Source organism: Ranitomeya variabilis, chromosome 1 (genome assembly GCF_051348905.1).
Source record: "Ranitomeya variabilis isolate aRanVar5 chromosome 1, aRanVar5.hap1, whole genome shotgun sequence".
NCBI lineage: Eukaryota > Metazoa > Chordata > Amphibia > Anura > Dendrobatidae > Ranitomeya > Ranitomeya variabilis.
This window is the reverse complement of record NC_135232.1, coordinates 183,354,758-183,381,151: the sequence shown is the minus strand read 5'-3', so window position 1 is coordinate 183,381,151 and position 26,394 is coordinate 183,354,758. Positions and strand designations below refer to the sequence as shown.

At 42.2% G+C, this 26,394-nt stretch overlaps 1 protein-coding gene across 8 annotated transcripts in view; it reads right to left on the bottom strand.

Moving 5' to 3' along the window:
- Positions 1-26,394, bottom strand: part of SNCAIP (synuclein alpha interacting protein) — a 344,510-nt gene that overhangs the window by 251,477 nt on the left and 66,639 nt on the right. For 6 of the 8 annotated variants that reach the window (XM_077290966.1, XM_077290935.1, XM_077290985.1 and 3 more), the window contains one exon: positions 4,647-4,730. The exons of the other annotated variants lie outside the window; for them this stretch is intronic. The gene's annotated coding sequence lies outside the window, so the exon portion shown is untranslated. The remainder of the gene's footprint in view (positions 1-4,646; positions 4,731-26,394) is intronic. 8 annotated transcript variants of the gene reach the window in all.

Here is a 26,394-nt window from a genome sequence, read left to right as displayed (position 1 = left end):
TTATAGACTCTGTTCCAAATACTAAATGAATGGGTGGTAATATATCCAAGCTGAGTGAAAACTTGGCAAACAATTACAAGCCTGCAAAAAAAGCCAAAAAACAGACTGGTAATAAGTCAGTAAGTGCTGCTTACCCATGTAAAGACATGAGAGAGGCTGGCTGAAATAAATTAAGTACAGAGCGTATCTATCACAAGTGACTTGCAGTTCAATACCACTATCTGGCTTGTGTTTCTAATTCACTGAATAAGACACAAAGCTATTATTCATCTGCAATAAAAAGGCAAATACACGGAGCATGAAAAGTCCTTAACTAATGTAATGTAATGCACATCTGCTTCCATGGTCTGGCACAGAGTTTCAAGTGGCGTACAATGCAGAAAGCCGGGACTAGAAAGATAATAACCTCAATGAATTCTCCATGTAGTACTGGACATCTGCACATCCTTTTGTATCAGATTGAGCCAGGAACGATATTGAACTCTGATTGTCATTACATACTGCAATTTATGCATAAGTCAGGAAGCGTATGCAACGTTATATAGCCACCGCATGCAAATAACCAGAACAAGCAGCTGTGGAAACAAGCAGAAACAAGCAGTTTTGGGTGCGCTTGTCGGGTAGCCGAAACCGCATGGACCAGAGATCATCCCACTGAATGCCCACTCTCCTTTACCATGGGCATAATGCTACTCAGACAAAACCGGGTGACGGTAAAACTGGCAATACTTTATTGAACCACAAAACAGGCAAATAACACGTAGAATAGTCCCAGCAAAATACTCAACATGTTGCAAATTAGAGTCTCATCCTTCCACTGACTTGCCGGGATAAAAAAAGCTATTACTTCAGAGCTTCCAGGGCCCACTACCCCACCTGTGGCACACACACAGAGAGAAGGTATCTACAAGTTTAGGAAGATGACAGTCCATTGAGAAACAAGGTCAGGTGACCAGGGGGTCACAACCTGGCTTCTATGAACATCTCCATGGAAAAAGGTAATTGGTGGGTCCTATTCTTGGCTTTCTCAAACGTATCCATGGGGCTCAGGTGACTGGTGGGTCCAAATCCTGACTACCCCAAATGTATCCCTGGTTCAGCGATGGCAAATGTAGCAGATCTGTATTCTTTCAGCCGGGGCCGTGGTCCCCTAAGCTGGCATCCTGTAGAATAACAGGTCTGAGTCCCACGTGATGGAGCCATGATGTCTTTGCCGCTGTCCTGTTCAGAGCCTCTGGTTCTTTGGATGTTTGGATCTCTTGGCTGTCTGGATGTGTATCTGTATAATGTTACAGAGGCACATATATCCTCTTTTTATAGTTAAAAATAGTTAAAAACTATCCTTCAAGCCAGGATTCACAAGTAAAAGGGACGAATGGTGACAAGAGCAACTCGCATTGTTTGATTCTGTAATCTATTTGCATAGTTTCTCCTCCTCTGTTTTACAAGTCAACAAAATAGCTGGCCTTGACAATGTGTTATCAATATATCAGCAAACATCATTGTTCAATTATCCTGTGTCTCCATCATCCAGGATAACAAAACAATAAGTTACAAGGAACATCAACTTACAAGTCAATATTACAGGTTTATACGAACAAAACTCTGCTTTCTTTACCAAGAGAAAGAAACAAATTCAAAAGTCAACATATAGATAACAGTCTATTCCTCCTGGCTTGCTGAAAGTAGACATCTGGTTAATTAAAATAAAATGCTGTGTCGTCACAGCAGCTAAATTGCCTTTTCTTGCATTGAAGTTTCAATTGGTCAATAAGATAAGTGTTCAAGTCATCAGAATATTTAATAGTACAGAGGTGCCAGCCACATCCAGGCCCTGGTAATGGTGTCCACTGTCTTAGGCCGTCAAAAAGCTTCATGACCTTTCCACCCAACCATGCTATTTCGCTTCTGTACTTTCAATAGTTGTTGTAATAAGCCATACAAGGAGCTGGTTTTTGATTAAAAAAAAATTAAGACCTTTCACGCTTGGCACATATTACTTGTCTGGAAAAAAACAAACCACCAAAAGACAGTTTTTATAGTCCAAAAAAGTGAATAAAATTTAATTTATTTTTAATTGTATATCAAACAGATAAAAGGCACAGCGGGAAAGAGTCACACAACAAAGCAGCACATATAGACAAGGGCAGTTAACAGCACAGGGAGTTAGTCTTGGGAATAAGTATCAAAATAATTCCACCAATAATAATACAAATCAGACATGGTCGGTACACATCGCAGCCTACAATGGGCTACCATCTGAACATATGCGCTAACGCAGCAGTACGAAGAAGGAATCATTCCGAAACGCGCGTCGGGGTGGGCTGTGGACAGCGCGGGGTTTGGAGTCTGTACTGACGGTATGTTTACTATTAATTCCCCTTTTTATTGATTTTTTTCGTACTGCGCATATGTTCAGATGGTAGCCCATTGTAGGCTGCGATGTGTACCGACCATGTCTGATTTGTGTTATTATTGGTGGAATTATTTTGATACTTATTCCCAAGACTAACTCCCTTGGGCTGTTAACTGCCCTTGTCTATGTGTGACTCTTTCCCGCTGTGCCTTTTATCTGTTTGATATACAATTTAAAATTAATTACATTTTATTCACTTTTTTTGGACTATAAAAACTGTCTTTTGGTACTTTTTTTCTTATTGAATTATGCAGTTAGTCCTGTATTTGTCCATGTATGCACTGAAGACACCATCTAGTCATATCACTTGTATGATTCGCCTGTGACTTACCATTTCCCAGTCTGTTATCTCTAACTGGTGCTCGAATATTACTTGTCTGCAGTCAAGGAGATGGAGTCTCTGTGCAGATAATCATGCTAAAACCACCCTATAATCCTGCCCAATCTGACTTGACCCATGCAGAGGTCTTTATCAAGAGTAGATAAAAACCCTTGAGTGGTATTGGGTGTTTGTGTTCTGATGATCAATGTCAGCTATTCTGTAGATGTTGGTATACTGCAGATGTTTCTGGACTATTAAAGGTCTCTATGGGAGAAAGGATTATTTCCACTATGCAGTCATTTCAACTTTGTTTTAATACTAGTGTGGTGTGAGATTTTTAGTTTGGCCTGAAGACCAGGTAAGTCTTCCAAGTTCATCAATCAGACCACACTGGGTGGGTTGAGAGCACCCACTGACTAAGAGCTTGGGTTTTGTTTTTTTTTAGTTTGAAAGGCGTTTGTGGTTAGACGCCATGTTTTTTTAAAACTTTGTTATAACAAAACTCCTGCTTTTATGGATAGGTCCATGGTGCATGGATCTTCTGAATCATATCCCATATCTGTGTCATGCAATGTGTCCCTTGATTATTGCAGAGGTAGAAAAGTATGCAAATTAGCTCTCGCATAACAAAATCTGGCCAGTACAACCTTGAAGAGATGGCGAAAAGTGTGTCTGTAGATGAGATTTTGCATTGACATCTGTCTCTAGTCACGTTGCAGGGCTTGTTAAAGGGTCAGACACGGACATAAGCCCCCTATAGACATTAGACTAATGACAGCCTTAACCACCAATATTAACAGGCGAGGCCAGTGCTCTAATGAATATAGGGAAACTTGCCAACTGATTGCAGGCAGAGATGTTGATCAGGCATGTCCAATTTCAGACTGCTTTGTTCTCTTGGAAATAAGCTGCCAGCAGAAATATCTGTTGGCAACTTTCTCAGAGAATACAGGAACGCTTGGCCAAACAAGTGCTCCTGTGTATGAGAAAGCATAATTTGTCCGACAACCATCTAATGTGTATGGGGGTCTTAACAGCTTAGCTACCTTTCCTAGGTGGTATTTACAAGTCAGCTTCTTTCTGCAATGGAGAAAAATTTGCCTACGTTTCCCTTATGTAAAGGCCCTTAAAGGGAATCTGTTAGTAGGATCAAGCCTTCTAAGCCAACTATATGGGCATGTAGGTCATAGGAAGCTGAATAAAATGATACCCTGTCATCTCTGATCTGATATCTTATTCCAGAGAAATTCACGTTTTTCGTATATGTAAATGACTTCTTCCAGACTATGGCGAGGAAACTGCCTGGAAGATAACTCTGCCTCCAGAGATTATTTTACATGAAAGGAAGTTACCTGTGAGACAAGTAACTAACACAGAACAAGCAAAATTAAATGTGTCTTCTTGCAAACATTTTTGTTCTTCTCATTGAGCTCTGCTGTATCATAACAATATTGCAGCCCTGTCTGCCAGTGAGATGGAAGCTGAGAGGAACTTGCAGATGTGTCAGGTATAATCACACACAGCTCTGCAGTGATAGCAGATAATGTCCATCACACTGGTAACAGTGGTAACCATTACACATCACACTGGTAACTCTCCCTTCATATAAAATAATCTCTGGAGGCAGAGTTATCTTCCAGGCAGCGTCCCTCCTGGAGCCTGGAAGAGGTAATTTACATAAAGATTATTTCAAAGCAACAAGGCACCTGATAGGTAACATACAGATAGGACTTTTCTCAGCAGTCTATAACCTGTATGCCCATATTAATAGTTCAGATAGGTAAAATGCAGTGACAGATTCCCTTTAAGACCCCATACTTGTCTCTTGCTACAATATGCTGGCAGTTATAGGGTATAAGAACCCTCAAAGAGGGATAACTATGACTTCCAGTAATGTACTTTTCCCACCTTGTAGAAGTAGAGTCACTGGTGTAGTTTGTCAGACGGAACTGGCCACATGAGCATAAGACAAGACCAAGACAGATTTTCATCCTATATAAATAAAGAACAATGGTTCCAATTTGATGATTGTAAAGCCACATTCAGATGTCCACATGTATTTTTTTTTTCAGAACAAAAAAAAACAGATTAATTAAAAAAGGATGGCTCCAGTGTGTCATTTGATTTTAAAGAAGCACTCCTATTAAAGTTTTTATCCTCTTAATATATTGCAATCATATTATATGGCACTGTGTACATGCAATTGCATAAACAGTTGTGTCCATAAATATTGGAAACTTCCTACATCAATTAAGGAATTTGCACTTCAGACCATGTGGGGTCATCATAACAAAGCCAGACTCCAATCAGAGGACAACAAAATATTCACTCCTAATCTAGCAACTTTCCAATATTTACAACTGTTTATCACTTATCACTCTCCCATAATGACAGTTCTGTGCTGTGTTGTGTATAAATATGTGATTCTTCAGAATTTGCATTAGTCTGTGCCTGATGAAGAGACCTGAGTAGTCTTGAATGCTTGCAATTTGTTACCATTTTATCAGTTAGCCATTAAAAGGTATCAACCACTGAGGACTCTCAATTCTAAATATTTTTCTAACTTGTCTTAGGAAGAAAAAAAAAAAAATCATACATTTTGTTTGAACCACCATCTAAAAAAAATGTTCAATGACTTTTTTGCGTTTTTGATCATTTTCATATGTTACTTTCCATAATCAGCACAAAAAAGTAGCATGTTATCTTGTTTTTTAATATCTCGCTTAGAATTAACATTTCTGAAGATTGCAAGCAGGGAACTAAATTATTGAATTGTGGCTGATGACTTAGTAAAATTTTCCATACTGTAGTTGCATTACATAGCTCATTTAGTGGAAACGAAATGACTTCAAGTCCATCAAACAAAGTATAATTTAAATGTGGTTATTCTGAAAGGGAGAAGGAAAAAAAAAATCAAACCTCAGCCAACCATATATATTTTTTTTTTTTTAAAGAAAAATGATTACAAAAAAAGCTGTGGGATTTGCAATGAAGCTTCAAACATTTTGGGGGTTGTTTAAGGACCTCAATTTCAGATTTCTGAGCAAGAGTCAACCCTATCATATCGACATGAATAGCCAAACCAAAAGCAACATAAACATGATGGCAAAAAAAGGATCAAGACAACACTGATTGTAACACAATGTCCCCCAATCTTCAGTAGCTTGGGGAAGGATTGATATATAATTACCGTAATGAAGATGGGTAAAGCCTATGAACAACACGAAAAAGTACTAAGTAATAAGTAGATGTTGGGTGTGCCAACAAACCACTCAGAATTAAGGCTCAGTCACACGTACAATTTTTCCACGTACGTGCAAAACGGATCGATTTTTCTGATCAGACTTTGATCAGAGTTTAGTTTGAGTGTCATTTGTTTTTTTCTGTAGTTTCTCCATCACCTATTGATTTGCATTGATGCTTTTGATCCGACCATTGGATCAAAATTAGACAGGTCTTTGCGAGTTTCCATGGACTTGTGAATGACTCCATAGACTATCACAGGTATGAATATCATCCATGACAAAACACAGCTAGAACTCGTACGTGATGAATATGGGGCAATGGTAGAAAACTGAATTACTGCCACATTTCTTTGGGATTTAGATGCTAGAAGTTGGCAAACGGTGCCATATCTAAACTGCAAATATAGATTTAAATATTTATTTGTATAGGTGTTTAATTAAAAAATTAGATATAGGTCTGTAATACTGCAAGGGTCGCGCTGGCATTCTAACCACCTTTTATTGCTATTTTCTTGCTACAGTGATTATAAATGAACTGTTAAATTGAAAAGTGTTGGTTCTCCCCTGTCACATGAGAACAATTGACCTCTGAAAATGTTAGATGCTCCAACAATATGCTATCAGTTAAAGGGTCTGTGCAAGAACCCCCCAAAGAGGGATAACGATGATGACTTCCAGTAATCTACTAACATTTCAAAAACACTAGTGCTTTAAGTCTCTGCTTGGCAAATACAATAATTTGGTGGGCGTAGATACCTTATAGTAAGCTTAGATGTAAAACAAGCACAAGAGAAAAAAAAATGAAAATACACGTGTAGCTGTAGGAATGTGTAACTCAATTAATTGCAGTTAAAGTCAACTTAGGCCAAAAGGCGCTCTCTCGTATCATCCACAGTACATTTATGTCATACACAAGTAGGAGTCTATGTGTCAAATTTACTCAGTAACGTGGAAACTAAGGGTAAATATGAAGTAAAAGCAATTTTCAAAGACTTTATTAAAAACACATGTGAGGAGAACATACGTTCATTAAACCCATCCTTCTTACAACATTTTGTCATTTCCACTTTAAAACTCATCAGAACCTTTCATTCATTGCCTACACATTGTAACACTGATCTCAAATGTTTAACTTAAGTCTTTTGTATAAAAATAAAAGGTTTTAGGCAAATGTCTAAAAACAAAACAAAACTGCAAAGTAAGAATTGATAAAAAATTAGAAGTGTTAAAGAGGACCTATTATTTGGTCAATAAAATGGAGTTAAGTACCTTCTAAAAATCTCTGAGCGCCAGATTCGGCAGTCTTTTCCCATTTTGCGCTACGTTGCTCCATTGCAGAGGCATTCACATTTGTTTCTTGTAGTCTTGTAGTTCTTCAGAGTCTTCTTTAGTGGGATAAGCCTTCATCCCTCCCTTCCAGATGCTACTAATCATAGCTTGGCATTCAATCTTGCAGTCTATAAGTTTCAGAGTCTGCCGAGCTGTCATTGGCAGCATCTGGGAGGGATGAGTGAAAGCACATGCCTCCCAGAGAAAACACTGAAGAAACGCCCTGCTGAACTACAAGCAGAGATTTCACATACTGTACTGCAGCCTGCAGGAGAAATGTTTATTGCAGAATCAAGGTATCTCAGGGATCTTAAAAAGGTACTTAATTCAATTATTTTGAGCAAATGACAGGTCCACTTTAATAGCTTGTTTTTATCAATTAACTAAGTGCTTAGTAGATGAACAAATGAGTAATTTAAATCAAATCAATATTAGGTGTGACCACTCTTTGCTTTGAAAACAGCAACAAGCATCATTTCTTGTGAAGATATGCCCCCATATATGTCCTCTCATCCTGTGCCCACATATATGTCCTCGCGTCCTGTGCCCCCATATTTGGTCACTATGTGGAGGTAATATGTAGTCTGGTCATGTTGTCCCAGTATTTGTCCCCTGTATGTAGTATTATTTGGTCACTATGTGGTGGTAATATCTGGTCCGGCCATGGTGTGACGATATTAGTCCCTTGTATGTGGAAATATTGGTCATTTTAAAAAGTGTATGTGACACATTCCCTTAAAGAAAAATATACCTAAAAAGAATATTGGATATTTTCAGAAATGATTAATAGGTTAGAGTAGGGCCCGCCCAAAAGAGTCTACCTTGTCGGGGTGGTGGTGGTTTAAAAATATCTTTTGTCCAAAACAGAAGCGGAATTCTGTATATGTGATATGTTTGATGGGAATTGTTAATGTGTGATTGGTGAGGATGTGGTGCAGAAGTGGAGGAGTTTTTCCAAGAGTAGTTGATGGGACTTTGGAAGATTCGAGGGGTGGAGGCGGAGCAGGGGTGGCTTGGGCGGAGTCTGAAGGAGCCTGAAAATGTTGCCGGTATAGGGCCCTGAAATTCCTGGTGGCAGCCCTGCATATACAAACAAGAGTATAGTCACTGCTATTCTTATCCATATTCCTAAAAAAACCTTCCGCTCTTCTATTATTTCACCAGTTTTATGCAATCTGATGAACCACACCAACCCTCCTAAAATCATCTGTAACCTTCACTCAGGTATTCATCTAACACAAAGTGATCCACTTTGACTCCATTTAAGATCTGTTGCACCCAGAGCAATATGCCAAAATAGACCATTCTGAAGCCAATTAATGCATTCAGGCCACACCGTTTAGCAGCAGCTCACTACAAAAACGAAACAAATGTCCAGATCAGCTCACTATCTGCTCTCCATGACCCTCAGAGAAATTAAGATCACAACCCTTGCCTAATGGGTCCAAAGACCACTCTAGATGACCCACTATGCAACATATCTACATACCATGAGTCACGTACTTCAGTCTCCAGTCTAAAACTAAAAATATGCACGTAGCGTCTCATCCTTTTCATCAAGTAGATTAAATAGTTTTTTTTCAATAGGTGTAGATGGTTATAAAATAACAAAATGAGGGTTTAACCCTGTTTCTCCAGCTCTGACCATTCCAGCTGTTGCTGCTTGGTCATGATGCAATAATGTCCCATTGTTTGCTTAGATAACCGCTGAGGCCTGTGACTGGTTGTAATGGTCAGGTGACATTATTACATGTGCCTTGGATGACATTCTGATCCAGTCACGTGACCGTTGCATCTACTCATATGCCTCAGCGATCAGATCACTGAAGAACAGGATGTCATCAATTCCTGTGTCAATGAACATCACAAGAGTAGTCAGGATTAGGACAACATGGTCTAGACCAAGGGAGTATTTATGACTTATTTTTTAACTATTTTTGACATTTGAAAAAAGAAAATGGGAAGTCAAATACCTCTTTCAATCTTTGCAGTCAATGGGTCTCTGTAGAATCCTAAGTAAGCAAGTTGTGGGACTTTTTGGTCCACTTTTCTACAAGATTATGAACAGATACACTTTATATGAGATATAATGTTTTAACTTACTGATGCCACTGTAATTGTCTGACAGTTTTGGTATTGCTGAGGACAAATTGTGTCACCACTCACCAGGACTATCGCTGTACTTCAATGGACAATACAGATCAACACTCGTAGTGGCTTGTCTGTAATAACATGTTTTGTCATCTCATTTGTGTAAATCAGACAAGAGAAGCAAAAATTCTTGACTCAAGACCAGGTATCGAGAATAATCTTTTGACATGCCAAGGATATTTTTAGCTTGGCTCCATAATAAAAAAAGAGTTTGAGGGCCTAATTTATGGAACATTTCTCATTAACATTATACTCCTTTTTTAAGTACGAAAGGAAAACAGCCAGATATCCATCACGAGATCTGATCTGATATACGCAACTTCCAACAAACATTCTGTAAGAAAGCAGAGTTGTAATAAAATACACGTTCATTTATAGAAGAAAACCACTAGAAATTGGATAAGGTTCACAGGCAAAAGCATTGTTTTGCGGGGATTTGTTTCTGACACCCCTTCTATAAGACAGAGTTTAGAGCACAAAGAGCATCAACTACTACTAGACAACTACCCTCACCGCTTAAATGAGTGGAAGCAAGAAGAGGCATGAAAAATAAACTTTCATTTTTAGATATGTTCAAAATGGTATTTACCTGCAAATTACCACAAGGCATATTGTCCCAGGTTTACCGTGACAGAGAGGTGCCAGAAGACCACAGCCTATATAAACACTTGACTCTATGGGTGTTAGTTTCTTGCTGCCTGGTTCTGGCGTTGTTGGCTATTTGAGGAGGCATTTGGAGTGTCGATCTAAAGACTGTTTTCTTGGTGATTTGTCTGTGTGCATGTGTCACGGGGAGACTAGGTGGGCAAGAGCTAATAACCCGGGCCCCTGCAGTTTCCCTCAGACTAGGGAAATCCTGACTGACCCTCTGCCTGGAGTTTACACTGATGGTGTGCATGTCCAGGCCTCGAACCTCACCCTGTCTCCTGTTTCAACCCTAGGCTGAAACCTCCGCCCACCACCCAGTGAAAAGGTAATACACCAATACCCACAGTTAGCACAGACAAGGATAACGGAAAATATACACCACGCCGCAGTCACTCAGGAATACACTATAAATGTGCAGGGCAAAATAAATACAAATATAGGAAGGAGTAAAGAAGACAAAGGAAAATACACCACCAGCAACGAATCTCCAACTACCAGCTCACCACTCCAGACCGAGATAACAACGCACAAGACAGAAGCTATAATCGGCGACGCCCAATGTTCAGTAGAACTATTTAAAGGCAATGGGCATGGCCCAGCTTCCAATCCGAGCATCAGGTAAATTAACCCCGGGACAGCTAGATAAAATCTAGCCGATGCCAATGAGCACATAGTGGTCAAAAGCGGAATTACCGCTGTCTGTTGAACGACCTGGTCTGAACAGCGTACGACATGACAGCATGTCCTCAACCTCTCCTAGTTGTTTTTTTCCTTCCTTCACTCTCTGATGTTCCACTTTGTTGTTTGTGAGTGTATATTAGTGTTATTGGTAATTTCATTTTCCCTGTACGTATTCCATTGTTAGTCTGGTTTGAGTATTTTCATACACTACTACTATCCACTTCCCTGAGTGGGGGAAGAAACAGATTAAGGGCAGAATCAAAAGCTCAGCAAGGTACGAGATGCCGACATCTTAACCATTAGAATCCGGGTAGCAGGGATAGCTAGGGCACCTCTAGCGCTAGGGACAGCGAAGGAGCCCCTGACCCCAAGATATCCAACAGAGTCGTGACACAAATAAAGTCTTATTTGATAATAGGTTCCCTTTAAATCTACAGCTATCCTACAAGCCCCTGTACATAACACTCTGGATAGGATGACCACTCAAACCATGTTTCTGGCAATTTAACGATGTACAGGCAGCTCTCCACAACACTACAGCTATGAATGAAGTCACAGTTTGGCATTGCTATCGGAAGGAATAGTCATTCTGGAATAGATGATGGATGAAGACTCTTTAGTAAAAATAGCAGGCCAACACGACGGGAATTGATTACGTTCAACACATGCTAAGAGTATTTAGGAAACAATCTATTAGGACAGCAGCCTATAAAGGTATAAACCAGTCAGTGCTTACGACTTTTATGAGATAGTTCACAAAGCATAATCACATAAAAGGGAAAACTTTTAATCTGTTATAATGATTTTAAAACAAAAGTGAAGGTGGATCCAAGGATCTTTGCTTAGCTTTTTGCTAGTGGGGTTTTCCATCTATATAAAATTAAAAAAAAAAGCGTAATTATCATGGACAATGCCAGTTCCAACGCTTCTATAGTCTCCACTGTATCAGAAGTGTTGATGTTACAATCGCCAGTGATTTGACCACCGAGGTCACTGAATGGTCATGTCATGGCTTCTGGTCCAACAAAGATTAGAGAGATTCAGTGAGGGGAGGGTGAAATCTGGAGGAAAGTATGCTTCTTTTGTTCTTTTATAGGGATTGCTTCCCTCTGTTATTTTTAAGGGGAACCTTTCATTTAACTAATGCTGTTTGAACCCCAGGCAATGTGCATCACAGGCTATATATGTTTCACTCTCAAAAGCTGAATGTTTAGGAGAAAACATGCTTTGAAATGGATGCGATTAAGATGACAAATTAAAGAGGCAGGTCTCTGGAGGTTTCTCTTCCCTAACATATCTCTCCCAAACACAGACATAATAAGTCAATTGGAGCAGGGCTAGGAGAAAGCACTGGGCATCTTCCTCTTGGACTATTCATCCTAGTCATGCTGCAGCTTTTCAGAGGGAAGCATATACAGCTGTAATAAAGTTGCTGGTCTCTGAATCATGCAGCTCACAGTTTGAGCATCGTGATTCAGGTCCTTAAAGAAAAATTGAGAGACAAGAAGTGAGAGAAGACATAGAGAAGAGAGAGAGACCAAGAGAGAGAGACCTAGACCGAGAGAGAAACTGTCAAAATGACCATTAGAAATCAAGTAGAGGAAATCTTTAATATAGTTACAAGTCTTCTTCCAAAACTGAAATTAGACCTAACATGGTCTAGGCCTATGTATATGGACATATACTTTGAAGGGCAACAATACCAAAGATTTACAACACATGATCCATTTTCTCCTAAAATACAAATAATGTTTTAGGCATCTGTACAAGACAGCTTGGTGGATTTTGCCAGGTCAAACTGGAGTAAATGTGAAAAGTTAATCCCTTGCCATCACTTTCTAGCATGGAAACAAATAAAGACTTCATATGTTTAGTAGCTGTGGGCTATCTACAGTGAGGGAAAAAGTCATAGCCAAGATTTCTTTGTTAAAGAGGTTGTCTCCAGTTCTTAAATGGATAAAATTACAAAGTACTTGTGACACCAAGCAACGTTACAGTTTGCCCCTTATTAAAATTGTCTCCGTTCTCAAGGTCGTTGCCTACATTACTGGGCACCTCTGAATTTTCTAAAAATGGCTGGTAGCCTAGATAAGGAGGGAGAGCTTCTAGCAGGCTCTCTGCTTTAGCGCCTATTTTCTCCTCTGTGAAGCTGGCTGGGTCTGACCAGCCTCCTTCTCCTTGCACTCCTCCCATGCTGCAGAGGAAAACTTGCCTCTGCTAGGAGCCTTAGGCCGGCATCACACTAGCGTACTGCATCCGATGCGAGAGCGTCTGCGCACCGAGCCTCTCGCACAGAGCGGATCGGAGCACAGCTGCAGAGGAGGCGGAGAAACTAATTTCTCCATCTCCTCCATTGTCGGGGTCCACGTTTAGCGCACAGCACTCGGAGGATATCCGAGTGGTGTGCACTGTCTCACTTGCACCCATAGGCTTATATGGGTGCGAGTGAGCTGAGGGTCGGCCGAGTGTCCGTGACAATTGCAGCATGCTGCGATAGTCTCGGACCAAGGAAAACGGCCGACAAAATCGGCTGCTGGGAGCTGCCCCATAGTGTAACATTGGTTCGAGTGCAACGCGATTTTTTATCGCATTGCACTCGTCCATTTAAGTCGCCAGTGTGATGCCGACCTTAGAGACTTCTCTGTTCCTTCCAGCGGCATAATCCTGCCTGCTGAACCAGACTGTCAATCTTCAAGAGTGCAACCAGGAAGCTGGATGCAAAGGAGAAGTGCGCTCCTAAAGGCTTAAGTGCGGAAACAACTTAAAGAATAAGTTACATAGATTAATGGTTTTATAACATATACAGGCTCGGACTGGCCCACCGGAGAACTGGAGGATTCTCCAGCGGGCCCAGGCACTGACACCTGCAGGCACACTGGCCAGCAGCTGCCTAGGGCCCCCACTGCTCCAGGGGCCCCCAGCCAGTGGCTATGGGGCCCCTGAGTCAAGGGGGCTGCCCTGTGCCAGTAGCAGCAGCTGGAGACAGGATCCAGTCCCTGCTGCTAAAGCAGAATGAATATTCACGCTTCATCCAGCGCGCTGTCTCAGTCAGAAAGCTTCCAGTGAGGAAGAGGCTGCTGGGATGAGCTGCTGCTGCGGGGAGGTGAGCTGTGCTGTGTGCCTGCGTGTTTGTGTGTGCCTGCCTGCGTGTGTGTTTGGGCCAGTGTGTGTGTGTGTGTGTGTGTGTGTGTGTGTGTGTGTGTGTGTGTGTGTGTGCCTGTGTGTGAGTGTATCTGTGTGTGTGCCTGCATGTGTGTGTGTGATGAGCTGCTGCTGCAGTGAGGTGTGTGTGTGTGTGGTGGTGAAGGACAATGATATTGGTGGGGGAAACAATGATGGAGGTGATGGGCAATGATGGTGGTGGGGGGAGACAATGATGGAGGTCATGGGCAATGATGGAGGTGATAGGCAATGATGGTGGGGAGGCAATGATGGAGGTGATGGGCAATGATGGTGGTGGGGGAGGCAATGATGGAGGTGATGGGCAATTATGGAGGTGATAGGCAATGATGTGGGGGAGGCAATGAAGGAGGTGATGAAATGGACAATGATGGTGGGGAGGAGGCAATGATGCAGGTGGTGAAATGGGCAGTGATGGAGATGGTGGAGGAGAATGATAGGGGTGGAGGGGGAGAAGGCACTGATGGAGGTGGTGATGAGGACAATGATGGGGGTGGAGAGGGGCTGCAATGATGGGGGTGGAGAGGGGCTGCATTATACTTTATGAAGGGGCTACATATTCTGTGGGGGGACTGAATTATTCTCAGGGTACTACATTATATTATGGGGGGCTACATCATACTATATGAGGGGGCTACAGTATACTCTATGGGGGGCTGCATTCTCTCAGGGGTACAAATTATATTCTGTGGTGGGCTGCATTATACTATATGAGGGGGGCTACATTATATTCTATGGTGGGGAATGTGTTATTCCTGAAGGGGTTGCATTATATTTTGTGGGGTGCTGCATTATATTCTATAAGAGGCGACTGCATTATATTTTATGAGGGGGCTACATTATATTCTGTGAGGGGGCTACCCCAACCCTTGCTGCATAATTAAGATGTCAACTACTTTATATTATACCCTGATATTAGCGCATTTTACCGCACAATTGGTGGTCTTGTATCTATTTCTATGTAGCTACATAGTGGGTCCCAAGAATGATTTTCTCTGGTGGGCCCAAGGTGCTCCAGTCCGAAGCAGAACACACACACACACATATATATATATATATATATATATATATATATATATATATATATATATATACACACACACACACATATATACACATTTTGTTATATTTAACCCCTTCATGACCCAGTTATTTTGACCTTAATGACCTGGCCGTTTTTTGCAATTCTGACCAGTGTCCCTTTATGAGGTAATAACTCAGGAACGCTTCAACGGATCCTAGCGCTTCTGAGATTGTTTTTTCGTGACATATTGGGCTTCATGTTAGTGGTGTATTTAGGTCGATAATTTTTGCGTTTATTTGTGAAAAAAAAAATAGAAATTTGGCTAAAATTTTGAAAATTTCGCAATTTTCAAATTTTGAATTTTTATTCTGTTAAACGAGAGTTATGTGACACAAAATAGTTAATAAATAACATTACCCACATGTCTACTTTACATCAGCACAATTTTGGATACAACATTTTTTTTTTGCTAGGAAGTTATAAGGGTTAAAATTTGACCAGCGATTTCTCATTTTTACAACGAAATTTACAAAACCATTTTTTTAGGGACCACCTCATATTTGAAGTCAGTTTGAGGGGTCTATATGGCTGAAAATACCCAAAAGTTACACCATTCTAAAAACTGCACCCCTCAAGGTACTCAAAACCACATTCAAGAAGTTTATTAACCCTTCAGGTGCTTCACAGCAGCAGAAGCAACATGGAAGGAAAAAATGAACATTTAACTTTTTAGTCACAAAAATGATATTTTAGCAACAATTTTTTTATTTTCCCAAGGGTAAAAAGAGAAACTGTACACCAAAAGTTATTGTACAATTTGTCCTGAGTACACCGATACCCCATATGTGGGGGGGAAACCACTGTTTGGGCCCACAAAAGGGCTCGGAAGGGAAGGAGCGCAATTTGACTTTTTCAATGAAAAATTGGCTCCAATCTTTAGCGGACACCATGTCGCGTTTGGAGAGCCCCTGTGTGCCTAAACAATGGAGCTCCCCCACACGTGACCCCATTTTGGAAACTAAACCCCCCAAAGAGCTTATCTAGATGCATAGTGAGCACTTTGAATTCCCAGGTGCTTCACAAATTGATCCGTAAAAATGAAAAAGTACTTTTTTTCCACAAAAAATTTATTTTAGCCTCAATTTGTTCATTTTCACATGGGCAACAGGATAAAATGGATCCTAAAATGTGTTGGGCAATTGCTCCTGAGTACACCGATACCTCATATGTGGTTACAAACCACTGTTTGTGCACACGGCAAGGCTCGGAAGGGAAGGAGCGCCATTTGACTTTTGAATGAAAAATTAGCTCCAATTGTTAGCGGACACCATGTCGCGTTTGGAGAGCCCCTGTGTGCCTAAACATTGGACCCCATTTTGGAAACTAGACCCTCCAAGGAACTTATCTAGATGCATAGTGAGCACTTTGAATTCCCAGGTGCTTCACAAATTGATCCGTAAAAATGAAAAAGTACTTTTTTTCCACAAAAAATTTATTTTAGCCTCAATTTGTTCATTTTCACATGAGCAACAGAATACAATGGATCCTAAAATTTATTGGGCAATTTCTCCTGAGTACACCGATACCTCACATGTGTGGGTAAACTACTGTTTGGGCACACGGCAGGGCTCAGAAGGGAAGGAGCGCCATTTGACTTTTTGAATGAAAAATTAGCTCCAACCGTTAGCAGACATCATGTCGCGTTTGGAGAGCCCCTGTGTGCCTAAACATTGGAGCTCCCCCACATGTGACCCCATTTTGGAAACTATACCTCCCATGGAACTTAACTAGATGTTCGGTGACCACTTTCAACCCCCAAGTGCTTCACAGAAGTTTATAACGCAGAGCTGTGAAAATAAAAAATAATTTTTCTTTCCTCAAAAATTATTTTTTAGTTTCACAAGGGTAGCAGGAGAAATTGGACCCCAAAAGTTGTTGTCCAGTTTGTCCTGAGTACGCTGATACCCCATATGTGGGGGGGAACCACTGTTTGGGCACACGTCGGGGCTCGGAAGGGAAGTAGTGACGTTTTGGAATGCAGACTTTGATGGAATGGTCTGCGGGCGTTACGTTGCGTTTGCAGAGCCCCTGATGTACCTAAACAGTAGAAACTCCCCACAAAGTGACCCCATTTTGGAAACTAGACCCCCCACAGAACTTTTCTAGATATGTGGTGAGCACTTTGAACCTCCAAGTGCTTCACGGAAGTTTACAACGCAGAGCCGTGAAAATAAAAAATCATTTTTCTTTCCTCAAAAATGATGTTTTAGCAAGCAATTGTTTATTTTCACAAGGGTAACAGGAGAAATTGAACCCCAATAGTTGTTGCCCAGTTTGTCCTGAGTACACTGATACCCCATATGTGTGGGTAAACCACTGTTTGGGCACACGTCAGGGCTCGGAAGGGAAGTAGTGACTTTTGAAATGCAGACTTTGATGGAATGGTCTGCGGGCGTCACGTTGCATTTGCAGAGCCCCTGATGTGCCTAAACAGTAGAAACTCCCCACAAGTGACCCCATTTTGGAAACTAGACCACCCAAGGAACTTATCTAGATGTGTGGTGAGCACTTTGAACCCCCAAGTGCTTCACAGAAGTTTATAACGCAGAGCTGTGAAAATAAAAAATAATTTTTCATTCCTCTAAAATTATGTTTTAGCAAGCAATTTTTTATTTTCACAAGGGTAACAAGAGAAATTGGACCCCAATAATTGTTGTCCAGTTTGTCCTGAGTATGCTGGTACCCCATATGTGGGGGTAAACCACTGTTTGGGCGCACGTCGGGGCTCGGAAGGGAGGGAGCCCCATTTGACTTTTTGAACGCAAGATTGGCTGGAATCAATGGTGGCGCCATGTTGCGTTTGGAGACCCCTGATGTGCCTAAAAAGTGGAAACCCCTCAATTCTAACTCCAACACTAACCCCAATTCACCCCTAACCCTGATCCCAACTCTAGCCATAACCGTAATCACAACCCTAACCCCAACACACCTGTAACCACAACCCTAACCCCAACACACCCCTAATGCCAACCCTAACCCTAATCCCAACCCTAACCACAACCCTAACCCCAACACACCCTTGACCCTAACCATAACCCTAACCACAAGCCTAATCTTAACCCTATTTCCAACCCTAGCCCTAATTCCAACCCTAACCCTAAGGCTATGTGCCCACATTGCAGATTTGTGTGAGATTTTTCCGCACCATTTTTGAAAAATCCGCAGGTAAAAGGCACTGCATGTTACCTGTGGATTTACTGCAGATTTCCAGTGTTTTTTTGTGGGGATTTCAGCTGCGAATTCCTATTGAAGAGCAGGTGTAAAACGCTGCGGAATCCGCACAAAGAATTGACATGCTGCGGAAAATACAACACAGCGTTTCCGCGCTATATTTTCCGCACCATGGGCACAGCGGATTTGGTTTTCCATAGGTTTACATGGTACTGTAAACCTTATGGAAAACTGCTACGAATCCGCAGCGGCCAATCCGCTGCGGATCCGCAGCCAAATCCACACCGTGTGCACATAGCCTAATTCTATCCCTAACCCTAGTTCTAACCCTAGCCCTAACCCTAGCCCTAATTCTAACCCTAACCCTAGTTCTAACAATAACCCTAACCCTAGTGGAGAAAAAATATATATATATATTTTCTTTATTTTATTATTGTCCCATCTATGGGGGTGATAAAGGGGGGGTTCATTTACTATTTATTTTATTTTGATCACTGTGATAAGTTTTATCACAGTGATCAAAATGTACCTGGAACGAATCTGCCGGCCGATTCGGCGGGCGCACTGCGCATGCGCCCGCCATTTTGGAAGATGGTGGCGCCCAGGGAGAAGACGGACGGACACCGGGAGGCTCGGTAAGTATGACGGGGTGGGATCGTAGCACGGGGGGTGGATCGTAGCACGGGGGGTGGATCGGAGCATGGGGGAGCAGACAGGAGGATGGGGGAGCGGACAGGAGGACGGGGGAGCGGACAAGAGGATGGAGGGGAGTACGGGACAGAACGGAGGACTGGGGAGGCGATCGGTGGCTATGGCGGAGGGCACATCAGGGTTTCCAGCCATGGCCGATGATATTGCAGCATCGGCCATGGCTGGATTGTAATATTTCACCACTTTTCATAGGTGAAATATTACAAATTGCTCTGATTGGCTGTTTCACTTTCAACAGCCAATGAGAGCTATCGTAGCTACGGGGGCGGCCAAGCCACCCCCCCTGGGCTGAAGTACCACTCCCCCTGTCCCTGTAGATCGGGTGAAATTGGAGTTAACCCTTTCACCCGATCTGCAGGGACGCGATCATTCTGTGACACAGCATATGCGTCACAGGTCGGATTGGCACCGACTTTCATGACGCATACGCTGTGTCACAGCTCGGGAAGGGGTTAATATATAAGACAAATAACTATAAAAAATTATATTGCAATTAAATCAGGATTTTATTATACTCATTTTTTTTAAACAACGTTGGTTGTGTTTTTATAATTCCTGTAATACCTTAGAAAAAAGTTTTTTTAAACTAGTCTCAATAAGCTGATATTTACCGCTTTCTGTAGCTTAGGTGATAGCATTAGTGTCACAATGTGCAGGCCTAAAGTAAGGGGGAGGAGCCTGCAATGGTGCTTGCAGCTGGGGCCCGCACCATCCCTGTCTCATGGGGACTCTTGAAGGTAGAGAGGCCTGGGTCTCCAACCATACTATGCTCCCAAATAGACACTGAACTAATTCCTCTCCCACCCACGGAGGTATGAGAATGACTAGATACAGATAGCACAAACCATACATACATGGGAAACAGGCTGGGATGAAAGGAAAGTGGAAAACAAGGGAACACTAGGAGCTACCAACCAAATGGAAGAAGAAAGGAAATACATACACTACAAAAACCATACAGAAAACTCCTAGAGTAAACACCAACTAATTGTCACAAATAAGGACTACTCCACCACCAAACTGAGTAGTTGGAAGCCATCACCAGCAGAGAACAGAAGAAGCAATGATGTTTAAATAGAAGGCCCTGCAGGGTGATAGGATAGGCCAAAGAGCAGATGGAAAACACCCCCTGTAAGAAAGGAGGGACAAAAGGTAAAGGGAAATCATCGGATAGAGATGCCAGAAGACAACCAACCACCGGATTGAATCCTGAGGAAAGACAATTACTGTATATAGAGGCACATGATCTTCTTATAATCACATGCTCTCTAGGTAAAGGGGCTTTATGCCATTGCTTCTTTGAGCATATAAAAATCAATGAATTGCCAAGCATTTATTTCAGCTGCCATAAAGCACACTAATGCCTCCAATTTGATAGGGGGAAGGATTTATAAAATTATATATATATATATATCTACAATATTCCTAAGAACACCCTAAACATGATTTATCTGTTGTATATAAGTCAATGAAATTACAGTAATGTAACTAAAATTAAATTACGGTAATACCAGAGTCCCACTGGTTACACTTTTTTAGACCAATTATTAAAAAGGTAACCAGGTATTATCTAATGTTAGGGGTGCAAGTAATTTCAGAAAAATGTGATGATGTCACAATACTATTTTCAAATAACAATATAATATTTTCTAATATTCTTGTAATAGCATAAGTAAAATGGAAAAATTAAGCCATCCAACGAAAAGAGAGACATGACCTTTACTAATATACAGTAGTTTCAGGCAAAGCTTCAAAACTCTGGACTCCATATTGTACATCTTTAGATTTAGCTTTCTCTTTAGTATTACAGCAGGAGTGCGCATTTGTTTTTTTTTACTTTATGGCAGCAACCTTCAGGATATGTCACAATAGGTTTGTTCCCCAGAGTGCCCAATAACCTTCTTAAGGCCGGGGTCACACTTACGTGAGTTTCTCGCATTAAACTCGCAAGTGTGACCCCGGCTTAAATTTGTATTTTTTGTTTGAGTCAAACCAAATGTTAAGGTACCTTCACACTGAGCGACTTAACAACGATAACGATAGCGATCCGTGACGTTGCAGCGTCCTGGATAGCGATATCGTTGTGTTTGACACGCAGCAGCGATCTGGATCCTGCTGTGATATCGTTGGTCGTTGCTGAAAGTCCAGAACTTTATTTGGTCGTCAGATAGGCGTGTATCGTCGTGTTTGACACCCAAAGCAACGATACCAGCGATGTTTTACAATGGTAACCAGGGTAAATATCGGGTTACTAAGCGCAGGGCCGCGCTTAGTAACCCGATATTTACCCTGGTTACCATTGTAAAAATAAAAAAAAAAAACTACATACTCACCCTCTGATGTCTGTCACGTCCCCCGGCGTCCGCGCTGCTGCTCAGAGCTTCCTGCACTGAATGTGTCAGTGCCGGCCGTAAAGCAAAGCACAGCGGTGACGTCACCGCTCTGATTTAGGGCCGGCGCTTACACAGTGCAGGGAAGCTGAAGGCAAGGGACGCGACAGACACGGCAATGTAAGTATGTAGTGTTTGGTTTTTTTTACATTTACACTGGTAACCAGGGTAAACATCGGGTTACTAAGCGCGGCCCTGCGCTTAGTAACCCGATGGTTACCCTGGTTACCCGGGGACTTCGGCATCGTTGGTCGCTGGAGAGCTGTCTCCAGCGACCACACAGCGACGCTGCAGCGATCGGCATCGTTGTCGATATTGCTGCAGCGTCGCTTAGTGTGAAGGTACCTTTACTTTGGAAGGGAGAGACAGACGTTAGCAGAACAACAGATTGTCCGTCAGCAGGAGCACAACTAGAAAAGGCTGAGCTCCTTACCAAATTTTTTATGTCCCCCTCCTCACCCCAAACATGATGATTTTTTAGCAGTAAGTGAAGTTATGGCATGGACACACTTTCGTGCTGAGCCAGATTTAAAAAAAAAAAAATATGCTGGCAATTGTGCCCTTACTGCTACAGGTTGGGGAATAAAGTAACTAATACTAATGTTAGAATTTTCTATATTACTTATTTACCCTTAAGTGAAAATGCATCTAATATTTTCTTCAGGAATATCATAGCAACACCAAATTTCTATAATTTGTGCCATGCCTTAAAAACTTTATATACTTTGAGGTACAAAAAAAGGTCGAAAAATATGTTTTTTGTTGTCATATGCTGAAATCCACACTTTAAAAAAAAAAAATTCCACTGACAGAGCTGTGTGAGGAGTCGGACTTGTCATTTTCCCTGGAGACCTAGTTTTCATTCGTAGAATTTTCAGGTATACAACACCTTTTTGATCACTTTTTATTCCATTTTCTTGATGGCAAGGTAAAAAAAAAAAGCATGGTGGCATTTTGTTTTTTTTTATGACTTACTATACTGGTTTAATTATAATGATTATTTTTTTTATTGAATCAGTTAAAGGGGATTGGAAGGATTTTAATATCTTGGGGTTTTTTCTTGAACATTTTATTGCACTGTTTTAACCTTTTTGTTAGGCCAACTGGGGGACTTGAACAGGTCATCCTTGGAGCACTTACCGTACTTAATAAGCAGCTACATACTATTGTATTGTATTGTCATGTCAGTGTAATCCTATTACACCCTGCCTCTGAGACAAAATTGGATTGCTAACATGGCAAACCTGGCCTGGCCTGGGGCCCCGATCACATTGCAGGGAACGAAGGGGGTAGACAGAGGTCAATTATTGATTTTCTGCAATCACTGCCACTGCAATAACAAGTGGAAAACAGGTAGTGCCCAAATGTGTAATAGTAGCACACATTGCCCTTATTGTATTGCACAGCAATAATTCACACCTAAAGCTCCAAACACTTTAATAAAGTCCTCTATGTTTGGCACACAGTAATAGTGTCCCCCACACAGTACCAATATCTCTTATGTAATTTAATTCTCCCCCACATTAATAGTATTCCTTTTGTGCCACACGTAGTAATAGTGCCCCACACACAGTATCTGTGCCACATATGGTTATAGTGCCCCTATTAAGGCTAGACACCACAGTACTGTTACCCCATAGAGTAACTGGGACACACAGTATTAGTTTCATCATACAGTAATGATGTCAGCATTTGTTCTCTCATCACAATGACAACGAAATCTCCAGCCCCACACTGAGGTGCTGATTTTTTGCTGTGCTCAACTGGCAGCACGGTGGCTCAGTGGTTAGCACTGATGCTTTGTAGCACTGGGGTCTTGGGTTCAAATCCCACCAAGGACAACATCTGCAAGAAGTTTGTATGTTCTTCCCCGTGTTTGTTCCTGTCAAAGAAGCATGTCCACCAAACTATTCCTCTCTGTTATTGGAAAGCTGAACCCTATAAAAATGGTTCTTATGCCACAATTGCTCTATGTCCTACACAAAGCACCTGTGTGGACTCCAATTTATAAATGTAATTATATCAAAGCCTTATTTAGAGAGCGCATCTGGAAAAAAGGTCATCCTAGAATCAAACATTAGATACTGCAGAGGAACAAAGATTATCGAGGCTTGGCCCTCCCAAACACATGGTCTGGCCGTACAATGCCAACGCAGGGTTGGGGAGAGCAAGCCCTTGAGATGATGGCAGAAGACACTAAAACAATGTCTTGGAAGTACAAATCTGTTTCATTCCCTAAAATCGAAATTTATAAGAGGGATGGGGAAGGGATGAAATATATCTATTCTGGTCCTCTCATGAGATCAATCAATATGAGCCAAAACCAAATAGATAAGATGTATCTCTGACTACATAGAGTTTACACTGGTATGGTGAAACTCAGATCTACTGGAACTAACTAAGCTGGGAGACTTAGTAAGGGTATAAAAAACCTAACTCATCTTCTGAAAAATTATACTCAAACTATTGACATTGTTAAAACTATTAACAAACAAACTAAGATTGTCAACACTATGAAAGTGAGCAACAGCATAGTGGTCAAGGCCATACAGCGGTTTAACAAGACAGTCCCACTCAGAACTGCCTTCCCCATGATCGACCAAAGAAGTTGAGTGCACATGCTCAGCATCTTATCCAGGTGTTGTCTTTTCAAAACAGATGTATGAGTGCTGCCAGCACTGCTAAAGAGGTTAAATGGGAGGGTGGAGGGGGTCCAGCCTGTCAGTGCTCAGACCATACCCCGAACACTGCATCAAACTGGTCTGCATGGCTATCATGCCAGAAGGAAGCCTCTTCTAAAGATGATGCACAAGAAAACCTGTAAATACTTTGCTGAAGACAAGCAGACTAAAGACATGGATTACTGGAACCACTTCCTGTGGTATGGTGAGAACAAGATAAACGTATTTGGTTCATATGGTGTCAAGAGTGTGTGGTGGCAACCAGGTGACGAGTAGAAAGACAAGTGTGTTTGCCTACAGTCAAGAATGGTGGTGAGAGTGTTATGGTTTTTGGCTGCATGTGTGCTCCCGGCTGTGGGGAGCTACAGTTCATGGATGGAACCATGAATGCGAACATGTACTGTGACAAACTGAAACAGAGCATGATCCCCCTCACTTCAGAAATTGTGCCACAGGGCAATATTACAACAGGATAACTATCCCAAACATATCTCCAAGACAACCACTGCCTTGCTAAATAAACTAAGGAGAAAGATGCTGGACTGGCCAAGCATGTCTCCAGACCTAAACCCTATTGAGCATCTGTGTAGCATCCTCAAATGGAAGATGGAGGAACGCAAGGGCTATAACATCCACCACAACCATGAGGTCGCTGAGCGGAGATGGAAACGATCCCGCTCTACCGAGCACTTCATCGCATACAAGCAGTCCCTCGCCAGCTTCAAGTCCACACTCACTGCCACAAAACAAACTTACTTCTCATCTCTCATATCCTCCCTGTCTCACAACCCTAAACAGCTTTTCAACACTTTCAATTCTCCAGACCTCCCCCGGCACCTCCCCCCTCTTCTCTCATTTCTGCTGAAGACTTTGCCTCTTTCTTTAAGCAGAAGATTGATACGATCAGAGAAAGCTTTGGCCCGCAGCCCCCAGTGCCCCTCTTAGCTGCTCAACCCTGTTCCTCCAAAACCAACTTCTCCACCATGACAGAAGATCAGCTCTTCACTCTCCTGTCAAGATCACATCTCACCACTTGCACGCTTGACCCGCTCCCGTCCCACCTCATCCCTAACCTTGCCACAGTCTTCATCTCAACCCTAACACACCTCTTCAACCTCTCACTCACAACTGGTGTCTTTCCCTCATCCTTCAAGCATGCCAAGATCACACACATCCTCAAAAAGCACTCCCTCAACCCATCCTCTGTGTCTAGCTATCGCCCAATATCTCTTCTCCCTTATGTCTCAAAACTACTGGAACAGCATGTCCATCTTGAACTGTCCTCCTACCTCTCCTCCTGCTCCCTCTTTGACCGGTTACAATCTTGCTTCACTTCACCCCATCACTCAACTGAAACTGCCCTAACTAAAATCACCAATGACCTACTAACCGCCAAGAGCAAGCGACACTACTCTGTCCTCCTTCTCCTGGACATGTCTTCTGCCATCGACACGGTCAACCATTTTCTCCTGCTACAGATTCTCTCATCTCTTGGCATCACAGACTTGGCCCTATCCTGGATCTCGTCATATCTAACAGACCGAACATTTAGTGTCTCCCTCTCCCACACCACCTCCTCACCGAGCCCCGTCTGGTTGGTGTTCCCCAAGGCTCAGTCCTTCGGCTCCTGCTCTTCTCCATCTACACCTTCAGCGCGGGACCGCTCATAGAATCCCCCAGTTTGCAGTATCATCTCTACGCCGATGACACGCAGATCTACCCATCTGGACCCGACCTCACCTCCTTACTCACCAAAATCTCACAATGAATGTCCGCTAGTTCAGCTTTCTTTTCTGCTCACTTTCTAAAACTGAACATAGACAAAAAAGAATTCATTATCTTACTCCCTTCTCACTCTAATCCTCCACCAAACCTATCCATCAATGTCAATGGCTGCTCACTTTCCCCAGTCCCACATGCTCGGTGCCTCGAGGTGATCCTCGACTCTGCCCTCTCTTTCAAGCCTCATAGCCAAGCCCTTGCCTCCTCCTGCCCACTCAAACTCAAAAATATTTCCTGGATCTGCGCATTCCTTGACCATGAAACCAAAAAAACGCTAGTGCACGCCTTTATCATCTCCCGCATTGATTGCTACAACCTCCTACTCTCTGGCCTCCCCTCTAGCTCTCTGGCACCACTCCAATCCATCCCGTACTTCCCCCATACTCTGGAACTCTCTACCCCAACACATCAGACTCTCGTCTACCATGCAAACCTTCAAAAAAGAACCTGAAGACCCACCTCTTCCGACAAGCCTACAATCTGCAGTGATCCTTAGTCTGCTGAACCGCCAGACAACCAGCTCTACACTCTTCTAGTGTATCCTCACCCATCCCATGTAGACTGTTAGCCCTCGCGAGCAGGGTCCTCTCTCCTTCAGTACTT